The sequence below is a fragment of the Pelophylax lessonae genome (genome assembly GCF_965119305.1).
Source record: "Pelophylax lessonae genome assembly, chromosome: 9".
In the NCBI taxonomy this organism is placed as follows: domain Eukaryota; kingdom Metazoa; phylum Chordata; class Amphibia; order Anura; family Ranidae; genus Pelophylax; species Pelophylax lessonae.
In genome coordinates, this window is record NC_138776.1 from 163526233 (window position 1) to 163541789 (window position 15557).

The window sequence follows — 15557 nt, forward strand, 5'->3', positions numbered from 1 at the left end:
GGGAGAAAGAAAGAGAAAAAAAAAGGGAAAAATCAAAGGGGAAGAGAAAACCCCCCAATTTTACATATACCCCCCACCCTCAACCCAACCCTCAAATGTACACTCAAACTAAAAACAGGAAAATTTCGCGCAGCCAGGCGCGTCCTACTATGGGGTAGGTGTGATTGGCTGGCGCCGCGAGAAAAAAGAGAAAAAAAAAATATTATATAATATATCCAAAAATTGATATGTACCAAAAGGAAGAAAAAATTCTATCACTATGCATACAGAGCTATGGAGAGAGCGGGCCCGCCTCGCATATACCTGTACATGGGAGAGAGGGGGGAGGCGAATTCCCCCCGCCCCCCATCCCCCCCGTCCCCGAAAGCCGGTGGGCGAGAGGGGGGGCAGGGTAAGGGGGAAATAAGGGAACCCAGGGAAGAGAGAGAAAGAAAAAACACAACCCTCCCCCGGGCCCTCCCCCCCCCCACCACCACCACATCTCCCGGAACCCCGTCACTGGCCAACCTGGTTCACCACATGGCCTTAAAATTTGACCCTCCGTCCCCCTCTAAGAAAAAAAAAAAGAGGAGGAGGGAGAGATCACAGGCCTATAATATCAGCATTCCATTATATTTTAACAATCCCCTTTAAAAAAGGGGTATGAGAAAAAAAAGAAAAAAAAGAAAAAAGAGACCCGCAGAAAAAATAGTGTGACTTCTTTGGGGGCCAGAGGACTTCACATGTCCTAACATGTAATAGAGGCTTCCTCTGTAGTTGTCCCTGAGCGATTCCTCTGTCGGCGTTGAGGGCGAGATATTAAACGGGTTGATAAAGGCCCTCCAGGGCCGCCATTTCCATAAACACCCAGCCAATCCTGGACTGATATTGGGGAAATCTCAAGAAATGAGAACAAATCTGGGAGTTGGTCATGCCACTTTAAGACAAACGGCTTTTTATCTCACGTAATCACTAAATGAAATGGATGACCCCATTGATAGGTAGCCTTTATCCTATGTATCTCTTCTAGCAGGGGCTTCAACATGGACCTCATCCGAAGGGTATTGTGGGAGAGATCAGGTAAAAAACGCAATTGGGTTCCCTCAAAGTCCCATGGACCCTGGTTCCAGGAGCGCCTTATAATCCCCTCCTTGAATGCATAAAAGTGGATTCTGATTAAGACATCATGTGGGTGATCCATTCCTGTACTGCGTGGGGCTTTAACCCTATGAACCCTATCTATTTCGATAGGTTCTGTGAGCGGACGCTCCATTAGCCCATTCATAATCTTCACCACACATTCCTTAAGCTCAGGGCCAGTAACCGACTCCGGCAACCCTCTAAGTCTAATATTGTTTCTGCGGTTACGATTTTCATTATCATCTTGCTTAAGTTGTAAAATGGTAATCTGTTTTTGTAACAATAACTGTGAGTGCTCTAATTCATTGATTCTAGCATCAGATAGGGACTGCGCCTCCTCCACCAGACCAACCCTGTCATCCACCTGATCCACTTTTATCTTAATGGAGTTAATTTCATCTTTTAAATTACTCACGATTGTGGTTGCCATATCACTGATGTCCTGCTTCGCTGGGATATGGGACACAAACTCCTTCCGCTCTGTAACAGGCAGATATTGGGGCGATAAGGTTTGATGAGCCTGTGTTGCTCCATGATCTTCCATGGCTGAGTCTTGAAGGAGGGGGTCCTGTGCAATGAGAAGAGAGTCTCCCATCTGTTCCGTAGTGGTTTTAGGCACTTTTTTTTGCTAAGAAGCAGGGCCTGTGGGTCCAGTGGTCGGGGGTCGCGTCGGCGCCATCTTAGGAGCAACTGCAGAGCTTTGTGTAGCGGCAGGCTAAAAAAAACGTTTTAAAAAGTAGGTGGTAATGTCTGCTCGCTTCCCAGTAACCTCCGCTTGCACTGTATTTTGGATAGCCAGCATGTGTGCAGCGCTTGCAGGGGCCGGGACGCTGCCTGACGAGGCGCAGGCACCGCTCCGTCTCACGAAGCTCCGGGCTGCTGCGTGCTCACGGCGCCATCACCTAGCCACACTCAACCTCCCCAGTCTCTCCTATCACCTCCTCCCTCCCTGCCGCCTGTCAGCTCCGGAGTCTGTGTGTGATCCATCTCTTCCCCGCCTCCCCCCTTTGCTAAAGCCGTAAAACTACTGCTGAGACATCCTGTGATCCCTACTCTTACAGGAAGATATGATGGGCAGTATCTGTGTTTTAAAAAAAATAAACATTTCTGCAAAATACCTTATTAGCAGCAGTTTCACCAAAAAAACCCCAAAAAAAACAATTGGTGTTTACACGGCTTTATTTGGTTTTGTTTGACATACGTTGCCCTTCTAGTGTTCCCTGCTGCAATGACCAGTTATAGGTTGGGCAGTGGCCACTTGTTTGTACTGTATATATAGAGTAGTAGCATTGATATGCTAGGACAGATCTAATACTTATCTCCATAAAATATAGCAGGTATTCTATGCTTCACATAGGTGAACTGGATAAGGCTGAGAACATTGTTTGACATTTCAGTGCAGCAGAGGGAAGTAACTAAACTAAGTTAGGAGCATAGTGGATTTCTGGCAGAATCAACAGTTTTTTGATCAAACAGATAAAACAAAACACTTTCAGTATTTTTTTTTTTTTTTTAACAAACCAAAACAATCAATCAATTAAATCATTTAATTGCACATTTAACTGTAAATTAAATTGTGGGATGAATTTTAATTGCAGTTTATTTTATGCCTTCCAATGGTTCAGGTTATATGGCATATCTGTTTTGGCTTTTTGTATATTCCTGACTGACGTGTAAAGTGTACTGATTGCTTCAATAAAGCGCAATAAAGCTTGTTTTTTTTATCTGATGCATGTTCAGGTGAAATAATTGTATGTGTGTGGCTGCATAGAGAAAATGTGTAAGCAGCTAAGAGTGTGAGAAAGACTGTCAGCTAGAGAGATTGCGAAAAAAAAAAAAAAGAAAGAAAGAAAACTATTGCTTCAGAGCAGAGGAAAAAAAAAACACACAGTGACACGTTTCAATTTGCTGCGACCACTGTCTATAACTGATACTGAATACACTATTATCTATTATGTCCATTTTGCCAAAGACAAATACTATTTAGCTCTGAGCTGATTAATACTTGTTCTGCTGCTACTGTGGGAGATATGATATTCAAGTGACCCCTGTGTATTATTAAAATAAGCAGCGAAATTAACAAAGGATGCTAAAAATGTGAATAGCATTGAATGCTGATCATTATGTGCCATCCATGCTTATTTCTGCACAATAGTCAACAAATGAATTGGTAATTTTAATAAAATTGCCTTTTAGAGCGGTGTAGATAATTGCCAATTCTTTGCTAAGGAGGATAATTAAAAAAATAACAGCCCATTATGTGTCTAAGTGCAAGGGTACTCCACTTTTTAAATAAAGCAGCTAAAGGGTTGGGGATCCAAGTTATTGTTGTTATTATAATTATTTTCTTTATACCTGTCCCTGCAACCCATTCTGCAATAACCTCCAATCAGAAAATTGTATTCAGGAGCTTTAGTTCCTACAGGGCAAGCATTTTAATTTTCTTGCTAAAAACAAAAACTTAAAGACCTGTGAGCATTCATTTCAAACATGTCAGTTAAAGGGGCTGGCTACCTTTTACACAGAATACACTGCTAGTTAATGCTTTTTTATATGTTCATTGCAGTCTGCATTTGCAAATGCAACAACAGTGCTTTTAATTTCATGAATAAGAATCCACAGTAATCCTAAAGTGCATCTTTTTATTAATACAGCATGCAAACATACAGATACTTTCATAATCTGCCCTGTTAACTGTTTCAACCACTCTTCTTTAGCTCAAAATGTAAAACTTAAGAAGTCCTAACAACATTTCCAGAAGCTGGATGTGATGTCCCCATCTCCTTCTGTAGCCACTTCTCCTGGCTGCTGAAGTAAATTCTTAGCCAGCATCTACAGCAGTGATGGTGAACTTTGGCACCCCAGATGTTTTGGAAATACATTTTTCCATGATGCTAATGCACTCTGCAGTGTAGTTGAGCATCATGGGAAATGTAGTTCCAAAACATCGCGGGTGCCAAGATTCACCATCACTGGTCTAGAGTGATCATACTGATCACCCCTCATCAAAGCTCCAACTTTTCTATCGAGTGCATGCTTCATTGAACAGTACCAAGCTCCAGTGAAGAGGGAGATCTCTTTAATCCCAAAATTATGCTGGCTTTTTATGATATAGGAATGTTAATAATATTAAATCTAGACATGCACGGCTCTCGATGATGGTGGATGCCTAGACCCGGAGCTCCGGTCCCCACCAGCTCTTGGTGACACCCGTATAGCTTCTTACCGCTCTCTTACAGCATCGGGGGTAAGCCTAATCCCCCCAGGACTTTCTTGGGCATCCCATGGTCAAAATTGGGCCGCCAAAAAATGTTCCCCCTGCCTCCTCCAGAGCAACAGAACCAGACGGGCATGGAGTGCTTCCTGTCTAGGCCTCAATTTCTCAATCAGGTCCGCACTCGCTCACGGATCCCCCTCTCAGGCGTTGTGATGGCTGTGCAAGCCACACAGGCCCCCTCCATGAAACCCCCCCAGGCGCTCCTCACCCCCAGAGAAACTGCTTCTCCTACATCCACTTACCCGCAACATTGCCCTAGAAGTAGGGAAACTCTCACAAGAACTCAGTGGAGAGATCAAACAGATTGGCAGACGCACAGATGTGCTAGAAACAAAATTTGGCGATCTGGAGCAATATGTCCAAGCCATAGAGGAGGAAAATTCTACTTTAAGGCACAATGTCTCTCAATTGCAGCTCTAACAGGAAGACCTTGAGAATGAAGAAGGACACCAGAAGATGCGCATATGCAGCGTATCTGAATCTGTGGGCGTTAACAACCTGCGCCCATATCTCCTAGGTCTTTTTAATACCCTTGCTTCCAATATAGCTGACAAAGACTGGCGTCATCACTAGGCCCAAAACTCACCTGCAGGAGCTTGACCCAGAAATGTTCTCGTCCAGTTTCATTATTACAACAACAAAGAAGCATTTGCTCTTGCCACCCAGAATAAGTCTCAAATCGCCTATAAAGGTGGCAAGCTACAAATCTTCAGTGATCTTAGTCTGATCACCTTGGTTAAATGTCATCAACTCCATCCTATCACCTCCCCTCTACAGCTCATCGCGTACCCTTTTACTGGGGCTTTCCTTTTCGCTTAATTGTCCCCCAGGAGGGTATCCAACACAGTCTACGTGATCTACAAGAAGAAGATGCCTTCATCCAAAGTTTAGGCCTCCCACCACTTCTGGAGGATGACCGACTCCTTTCACAGCCTCCTCCACGTTAATCTCTTGTCTCACCAACCAGGATTTGGACCCCTGCTATGCAGAAGCAGAAGAAGACGTCTTCTTCTCCAGTGCATGTGTATTCCTCTAAGCAACCAATGTGAGTTCTACATGCTGTTTTTTTCAGTCCACCTCTGCAACCCTGTTGCCTTTGTTTTGTTTTTTTTGTTTTTCATTTTTACGGCTACAGGTTCTAATGTCCTATATATAGGACCCTGTTCTCATGTCCATGGGATACAATTTTAGTTTAATTGCATAATATGACTCGTTACCTGCATTGTTCGCTGGAGAGGGGGAGGGACCCCTATCCTTCCTTCCATTACTTCTCTTCGGGCTGAAGACTGCCATGCTATCCCTCCTGTTCCCTGGCTGAGGCCATGGACTCCTGAGACACGGCTGCCTCTCAGGCTTTATTTTTTCTTTAATATCGTTTCTTCAATTTTTTCTGACCTTTTTTTAGTCTGTAATTGTTACTGTATCTAACATATGAAGATCAAATACAGCGCTTGCCGAAAAATAGTTGGTGGATAGCAATACATGTACCACTCTTTGTGATAAATGTATAGTGTTAATCAAACATGGTGTCAAATAATCTTATTTCATAAATGAATAAACATAAAATCATCAACCTCCCAATGGTATATTATTGTGCAAAATAGTGCATAGTGAATAAATATATATGAAGCAATTCCAATCAATAAAATTTTTTTTTAAAAAAATATATACATAAAAAAATATATATAAAAATATATAGAGTTTATGAGAATAGTCCAAAATGAATGGTGACTTCAGTGCTCAAAATAATGGTGATGTCCTTAGTGACAGTGAATCTTCAAATCCAAAAGTGCAAGTGCTCTGGTGTGATTGACCGTGACATCAATTCCTTTGTATGTAAGTAAATTGGATCACTTACCAGAGGTGTTCCCATGCTACTGTTTTAACCAAATCACCCTCGAATGTGCCCCTAAATTTGTTTTTTTTTAAATGGGTATAGGGTGGATTGGCAGCTGCACATTACGTATATTAAATCATAGAAAACATATATATAATAAACAATGTATGATCATAATAATTACAAATACATAGTAAAATATTTTTTGATTGGTAAAAGATTTTTAAAATAATATATTTTGATAAAACAATAAATTTTGTACATAAGGCTTGTTAATAAAATTGCCCCGGATCTGATCCGGGGCAATTTTATTAACGAGCCTTATGTACAAAATTTATAGATCCGGGGCAATTTTATTAACATAGATAGATTTATTTAATCACATTGTTTTTTAGACACATAGATATTAGTATTTACTCCCTCCTAGTTCCTTGGCGTGAGGAATATACTTTGTATATTTTTTCTATGTATCTAACATATATTTATTATGCCCTTCTGCTTTTTTTTGGAATGATCTCAATTATTGGGGATCTCTCTCACACACCAATTGTTACCTTTTCTTCATGCATATACAATGGCTTTTTCTCCTTTTAATGTTTTAATGGCTTTACTAATTGCATCATATAATGTAAAAGGTTTGAATTCCATCAATAAGAGGTGGCTAGAAAGAATTCAAATCTTCTGGCGCGGAAATTTTTGCCCATTCCTCCTTGCAAAACAGCTCGAGCTCAGTGAGGTTGGATGGAGAGCGTTTGTGAACAGCAGTTTTAAGCTCTTTCCACAGATTCTCGATTGGATTCAGGTCTGGACTTTGACTTGGCCATTCTAACACCTGGATATGTTTATTTGTGAACCATTCCATTGTAGATTTTGCTTTATGTTTTGGATCATTGTCTTGTTGGAAGACAAATCTCCGTCCCAGTCTCAGGTCTTTTGCAGACTCCATCAGGTTTTCCTCCAGAATGGTCCTGTATTTGGCTCCATCCATCTTCCCATCAATTGTAACCATCTTCCCTGTCCCTGCTGAAGAAAAGCAGGCCCAAACCATGATGCTGCCACCAACATGTTTGACAGTGGGGATGGTGTGTTCAGGGTGATGAGCTGTGTTGCTTTTACGCCAAACATAACGTTTTGCATTGTTGCCAAAAATTTTGATTTTGGTTTCATCTGACCAGAGCACCTTCTTCCACATGTTTGGTGTGTCTCCCAGGTGGCTTGTGGCAATTTTTAAACAACACTTTTTATGGATATCTTTAAGAAATGGCTTTCTTCTTGCCACTCATCCATAAAGGCCAGATTTGTGCAGTATACGACTGATTGTTGTCCTATGGACAGAGTCTCCCACCTCAGCTGTAGATCTCTGCAGTTCATCCAGAGTGATCATGGGCCTCTTGGCTGCATCTCTGATCAGTCTTCTTGTATGAGCTGAAAGTTTAGAGGGATGGCCAGGTCTTTGTAGATTTGCAGTGGTCTGATACTCATTTCAATATTATCGCTTGCACAGTGCTCCTTGGCATGTTTAAAGCTTGGGAAATCTTTTTGTATCCAAATCCGGCTTTAAACTTCTCCACAACAGTATCTCGGACCTGCCTGGTGTGTTCCTTGTTCTTCATGATGCTCTCTGCGCTGGATTCTATTTATCATCATTAGTCATTTAGGTCAACATTGGATCATTCAGAGATCCTCACTGAATTTCTGGAGAGAGTTTGCTGCATTGAAAGTAAAGGGGCTGAATAATTTTGCATGCCCAATTTTTCCGTTTTTATTTGTTAACCACCCTGGCGGTAATCCCGAGCGTGACTCGGGGTGGATTTTTTAGTGATTTTTTAGTGCAGGATCGGTAACCCCGAGTCACGCTCGGGGTGGATGTGCAGAGAGCGCAGCGGTGTCTCTTACCTTCTCCTGGCGATCCAGCGATGATCTCTCATTGCTGTGACCGCCAGCCGAGAGTCCCGCCGCTCCTCCGTCCTCCGTCGGTGTGATGACTTCCTAGTTCCGTTCCCTGCAGCAGCAATGCTGCATGGGAGCGGAACTAGGGAGGGAAATAAAAAAAAAAATAAAAACGTTGCACAAAACACAAACACATTTTATATTATATATATATATATATATATATATATATATATATATATATGCATATATATATATATATATATATATATATATATATATATATATATATATACACACATATAGGGGTTAACATTGTGGGTGATCAAGGGGTTAAATGTGAGCCTAGGGGAGTGATTCTAACTATACAATCTGAAGTATTAACTAAAGATAAAACACATGGAGGATTGGCTGTACCGGATTTGAAAAGATATTACCATGCAGTATTATTATCACAAATTGTATATTGAATATTTAAATTACGAGACAAATGTTGGGTTAAAATTGAGAACACGTTAAGTAAGACACTATTAAATAAGGTGATATGGGTGCCACAGCAGTTTCATAATTTTTTTAAAGACACAAGTGAATTAACAAAGATTTTAACTGGGGTATGGGATTTAATACACAAACAAAGAAAATGGGAATATAATTCACCATTAATACCACTTTCAGGAACAAATTATTTTTTACCGGGGAATGAGACACTATTTAGAGTATGGATAAAGGATAAAAATGCACAATTAAAGGATGTTATGAAAGAAGGAAAGTTATGCACAATTCAGGAGATACTACACAAAAGAGAATTGTTGCTAATAGATGATTTGAGATAGCATCAGCTAAGACATTTTGTACAGACATTGCCACAACCAATAAGATCAGAAGAGAGTTTATTGCTATTTGAAAAATTGCTCAGTTTACAGGAGGCTCCCAAGCATTTTATTTCCCAGATCTATAAGAATCTTACATCAATGGCGGAACCAATGGAACCACCTTTTTTGGGGAAATGAGAAGCAGAAATTAGTGAAAACTGGAATGAGCAAGAGAAAGATAAAATATTGAAGTTAGTAGATTGAGCAGCAAAAGATATAAACACAATTGAAATGAATTATAAGTGCCTGTCAAGAAGGTTATATAACACCTATTAAAGCACATAAATATCAATCAGAGAAATCACTGCTCTGTTGGAGAGGTTGTGGGAATAGAGGAACAATAGCACATATATGGTGAGAGTGCCCAAAAATACAGAAATTTTGGCAGGAAGTGATACAACAGATTTAAGAGACTACAGGAATGAGTATGCCTAAAAACCCAGGAATCCTCTTACTACATAATACTAATTATACAATAAAACAATATATGGTGATACCACATTCAATAAATGCAGCAAAATCTCTGATCCCAAAACACTGATCTGTTCTCTCTGGTATCCAGTGGACACAGCAGATGACAGATAACGTCACAACATGGCCCCTGGGGCTCAAGAAAGGCACGGCCTGGGGAGGACATCATATAAGTCAAATGACAGCCAGGCAGTAACTGGTTAAAGGGTGCTTCCAGATTCCATAAAGGCCTCCACCCCCACAACCACCAAGCTACAGTGGGAAAAAGGCCCATTATCACCTTAGGGAGAAGGTTTTTTGCCAGGAGGATACACCCTGGAAAGGTATTCCCATTGTTTAGAGCATGTGACCTGGCATAGTTCGAGGGGGTGCATACTCACCCCCTCCATTTCCCTTGCCTTCCAGGCTAGATGCTCAGATAAAGGTCTGGTGTGGCTTTTTTGGTGGAGACCTCACTTTTTTCTATATTTTTGCTTGAGATTCCCCTTTAAAATCCATATCATTCTTATTGTGGGAGATTAGCTCGGTGGCGGGTATGGATGACCCCTTGGGGGGATTCGTTACACAGGGAGATAGCCGAGAAGTGGTTGAAAACAACAGTGTAAGGTTTATTCTTGCAATTTTCTTCACACAAGTGCAAGCCTCAAAAACATCAAAATAAAAATAAAACACAAAATAAATCCTTGCCACTGTGGGCGGCTACCTTCTCACATACAGGAACCTGTCTAAGGAAGTCTGTCTCCAACCTACTGTTGGGCAAACTTTGCTGATCCTACAGCAGATACTCAATAGTCCATGTTTTTCTCTTCACACAACAAATGTCCATTGAACATGTCCCTTTACTCTTCACATAGAACACATTCCTTTGTTTGTCTCTTCACATAGCAACCATTCCTTTGCTTGCCTCTTCACATAGCAAACAGTTCATTTATTTCTTTTCACATAGAAATAGTCCAGACCTCACCTTGAGTAGTCTTCACACTTTTTACCCTCCTCAGCGCACATCACTTCAGGAGGTCTTCTCCCATGCTCACACAGCGTCGGGAGGCACACATCTGACTGTCCTCCTCTACCCACACGGCGTCAGGAGGAAGCAATCATTCTCCCATGCCCACACGGCGTCGGGAGGCACACATCTGACTGTCCTCCTCTCCCCAGCTCACACAGCGTCAGGAGGCAGCAATCAATAGACTTCCTTTGGACAAATTATAGAGGCCTTAACTTCCTCATTCCGAACAGCTGAAGGCCTTTCAACTTCCTTAAGCCGTCCTGGCTACCTTTTCAGCCGACACCCTATAGTAATTGGTGAATTTTCTAAACCAGGTGGAAATGTATCCCCTGTCTGTGACTACATCCACAGATTTACCTGACTTCCTGTCACATTATTCAGAGTCATTTATATCAGTCACAGGTGGAAGTTAAGAAAATTGCTCAATTCCCCTAGTGCTATTGTGATCTGCAAGCAGGAAACCTTCCCAGCTGGCAGACTAGAACGATTGCTGTGATTAGTTATATCCACTGACAGCAATCACATGTAAAAAATCAGACAGGCTGGTTTGTACCCACCTTGATCCATCAATCTATAATAGATGGTTCAAATCTCAGCCGGTCCTTGCTGAACCAGCCAAAATGTCTTGTTTATTGTATTTGGCATGCTCTTCTGTCTCCCTCCTGTTTTGGCGTTATTTGGCACAATCCCCATCTAGACAATCTCTGCCTCTCTCTCTTTTTCATATATTCTAATTAAGATTTCTAAGCAGAGAAAGGGCTTAGGAAAGTCATTCTCTGTACTACACATGTATTTCTTTTTGGTGAAGAGTTAGGCTGGCCATAGACCAGAACCAGATAGGAACGGGCCGTGATTCGAATTGTGTGTGAATAAGCTGAATGTACCAGGTTTATCGATCCATCACTTTTGGCACAACCAGCCTGCCGGATTCACTTGCTAGAAATAATCACTGTCTTCCCCCGGTGGGGACTCCAGAGAGCAATGGCTTCGCAGGAGGGATCCCCCTGTCAGCAATGTCTGTGTTGTTGGGGAAATCGTGCAAATTAAATTTGCACCGTCTTTAGCCGCCCTTAAGCTGCCTGTGGATTTTGCCAAGTCGGCAGGCAGCCATACTTACCACATAGACTGGGTCTAGGAGTTAGGTCACTGCATTTATCATCTTTTGAAACAGAACAACAAATTTGATTCAGGTTCTAACAGTGCTTCGATTAAATAATTTACCAATGTATTTTATATTATCTTGTTAGAGATTTTTAGGCTTAACTGCAGAGGTACTTGGCGAATGTCATTATTCTTAGGTGAGCCCAGATTGTTTTCATTAAATAACATCCTCTAATTACAATAATGGTACAGTGGTAATCAAAAGTTTGGGCACCCCAGGTAAAAATTTGTATTAATGTGCATAAAGAAGCCAAGGAAAGATGGAAAAATCTCCAAAAGGCATCAAATTACAGATTAGACATTCTTATAATAGGTCAACAAAAGTTAGATTTTATTTCCATCATTGACACTTTCAAAATTACAGAAAACAAAAAAAATGGCATCTGCAAAAGTTTGGGCACCCTGCAGAATTTATAGCATGCACTGCCCCCTTTGCAAGGCTGAGACCTGCCAGTGTCATGGATTGTTCTCAATCATCGTCTGGGAAGACCAGGTGATGTCAATCTCAAAGGTTTTAAATGCCCAGACTCATCTGACCTTGCTCCAACAATCAGCACCATGGGATCTTCTAAGCAGTTGTCTAGAAAACTGAAACTGAAAATAGTTGACGCTCACAAAGTTGGAGAAGGCTATAAGAAGATAGCAAAGCGTTTTCAGATGTCAATATCTTCTGATCGGAATGTAATTAAGAGATGGCAGTCATCAGGAACAGTGGAAGTTAAAGCAAGATCTGGAAGACCAAGAAAAATATCAGACAGAACAACTTGCAGGATTGTGAGAAAAACAATTCAAAACCCACGTTTGACTGCACGATCCCTCCAGAAAGATCTGGCAGACACTGGAGTTGTGGTACACTGTTCCACTATAAAGAGATACTTGTACAAATATGGTCTTCATGGAAGAGTCATCAGAAGAAAACCTCTTCTACGTCCTCACCAAAAAAATCAGCGTTTGAACTTTGCAAATGAACATATAGACAAGCCTGATGCATTTTGGAAACAAGTTCTGTGGACCGATGAGGTTAAAATTTAACTTTTTGGCCAGAATGAGCAAAGGTACGTTTGGAGAAGAAGGGGCACAGAATTTAATGAAAAGAACCTCTGTCCAACTGTTAAGCATGGGGGGGGGATCAATCATGCTTTGGGGTTGTATTGCAGCCAGTGGCACAGGCAACATCTCACGAGTAGAAGGAAAAATGGATTCAATAAAATTTCAGCAAATTTTGGATGATAACTTGATGCCATCTGTGAAAAAGCTGAAGTTAAAGAGAGGATGGCTTCTACAAATGGATAATGATCCTAAACACACCTCGAAATCCACGGGGGATTACATCAAGAGGCGTAAACTGAAGGTTTTGCCATGGCCTTCACAATCTCCGGACCTCAACATACAGTAAAACTTTGGATTGCGAGCATAATGCGTTCTGGAAGCATGCTTGTAATCCAAAGCACTCTTATATCAAAGCGAATTTCCCCATAAGAAATAATGGAAACTCAGATGATTCGTTCCACAACCATTTATTCATAAGTCCTTCAGTTTATAGTCCATATAAAAAGATTATAGCATTGCGAGAGGTTATATAACCATAAAATGTCCATCCCCAAATAGCCACTTCCACAAGGGGATTAGAAGCAAAATCCAGCAGGAGCTGCAGAGTATCAAAGAGAAGAGAGGGCGCCTCTAAGTGTGTAATTGAAAAGCCATGGATAGACCTTAAAAGAGCAGTGCGTGACAGACAGCCCAGAAATCTCAAAGAACTGGAAGACTTTTGTAAGGAAGAATGGGCAAAGATGCCTCAAACAAGAATTGAAAGACTCTTGGCTGGCTACAAAAAGCGTTTACAAGCTGTGATACTTGCCAAAGGGGGTAGTACAAGATATTAACTCTGCAGGGTGCCCAAACTTTTGCAGGTGCCATTTTTTTTGTTTTCTGTTATTTTGAAAGTGTAAATGATGCAAATAAAATCTAACTTTTGTTGACATATTATAAGAATTTCTAATCTGTAATTTGATGCCTTTTGGAGATTTTTCTATCTTTCCTTGGCTTTTTTATGCACATTAATACAAATTTGTACCTGGGGTGCCCAAACTTTCAATCCCCACTGTATATATTATTGTTGTTATATGTCTACTTATTAATATGCTGTTCATTATCTTTAGAGTGCGTATATACAGTAAATTTTTTCCACCAGAAGAAGCGGATGTTCACCGCAAAACATGTAGAGGAATATACGCACATGTCCAATCTCGGCATACTGTTTTTATGAATAAGAACAAAAAGAAGAAAATTGCTCAATTCCCCTAGTGCTATTGTGATCTGCAAGCAGGAAACCTTCCCAGCTGGCAGACTAGAACGATTGCTGCGATTAGTTATCTCCACTGGCAGCAATCACATGTAAAAAATCAGACAGGCTGGTTTGTACCCACCTTGATCCATCAATCTATAATAGATGGTTCAAATCTCAGCCGGTCCTTGCTGAACCAGCCAAAATGTCTTGTTTATTGTATTTGGCATGCTCTTCTGTCTCCCTCCTGTTTTGGTGTTATTTGGCACAATCCCCATCTAGACAATCTCTGCCTCTCTCTCTTTTTCATATATTCTAATTAAGATTTCTAAGCAGAGAAAGGGCTTAGGAAAGTTACATAGTTACATAGTTACATAGTTAGTGAGGCTGAAAAAAGACACAAGTCCATCCAGTTCAACCTATGATGTGTGTGTGTGTTTGCTTTTAACCGTACATTGTATACCCCTGTATGTTGTGGTCTTTAAGGTGTCCATCCAATAGTTTTTTGAAACTATCAATGCTCCCCGCTGATACGACTGCTTGCGGAAGAGAATTCCACATCCTTACCGCTCTTACAGTGAAGAACCCCTTACGCACTTTAAGGTTAAACCGCCTTTCCTCAAGTTTTAGTGAGTGGCCACGTGTCTTATTGTATCTCCTTTCTCTGAATAGTTTGTTCCTTATGCTAGGGTCGCCAGTACAGTATTTGTACATTGATATCATATCCCCCCTCAATCGTCTCTTCTCCAGAGAGAATAAGTTCAGTGCTTGTAGTCTTTCCTCATAGCTGATGTCCTCCATTCCCCTAATTATTTTTGTTGCCCTTCTCTGGACTTTCTCCAGTTCCAGCACATCCTTCCTGAGGACCGGTGCCCAGAACTGGACAGCATACTCCAGATGTGGCCGGACCAGAGTCTTGTAGAGTGGAAGAATAATCTCTTTATTTCTGGAGTGAATCCCCTTTTTTATACAACCCAGTATTCTGTTGGCTTTGCTTGCAGCGGCTTGGCATTGCATGCCACTTCCAAGCCTGTTGTCTACCAGTACCCCCAGGTCCCTTTCCATCCTAGACTCACCCAGAGGTTCCCCCCCTAGTGAGTAGCTTGCTTTCTGGTTTCTGGCCCCCAAGTGCATTACTTTACATTTTTCTACATTAAATCTAATCTGCCATGTAGTTGCCCACCCCATTATTTTGTTCAGGTCTGCTTGCAAGATTTCCACATCCTGCATAGAAGATATTGGCATGCCTAATTTAGTATCATCTGCAAATACTGAGATTGTACTAGATATCCCCTCCTCTAGATCATTTATTAATAAATTAAACAGGATTGGTCCCAGGACAGAACCCTGGGGGACCCCACTTTCCACACCCGCCCAATCAGAGTACTCCCCATTAATCACCACCCTCTGGACTCTCCCCTGGAGCCAGTTCTCTATCCAGGTACTCACCTTATGGTCCATACCTACCTTCCTTAGTTTGTACAGTAAGCGTTTGTGGGGAACGGTGTCAAAGGCCTTTGCAAAGTCCAGATACACCACATCCACAGGCTTACCTTTATCTAAGTGGCAGCTCACTTCATCGTAGAAGGTTAATAGATTGGTTTGGCATGAACGATTTTTCATGAATCCATGCTGAT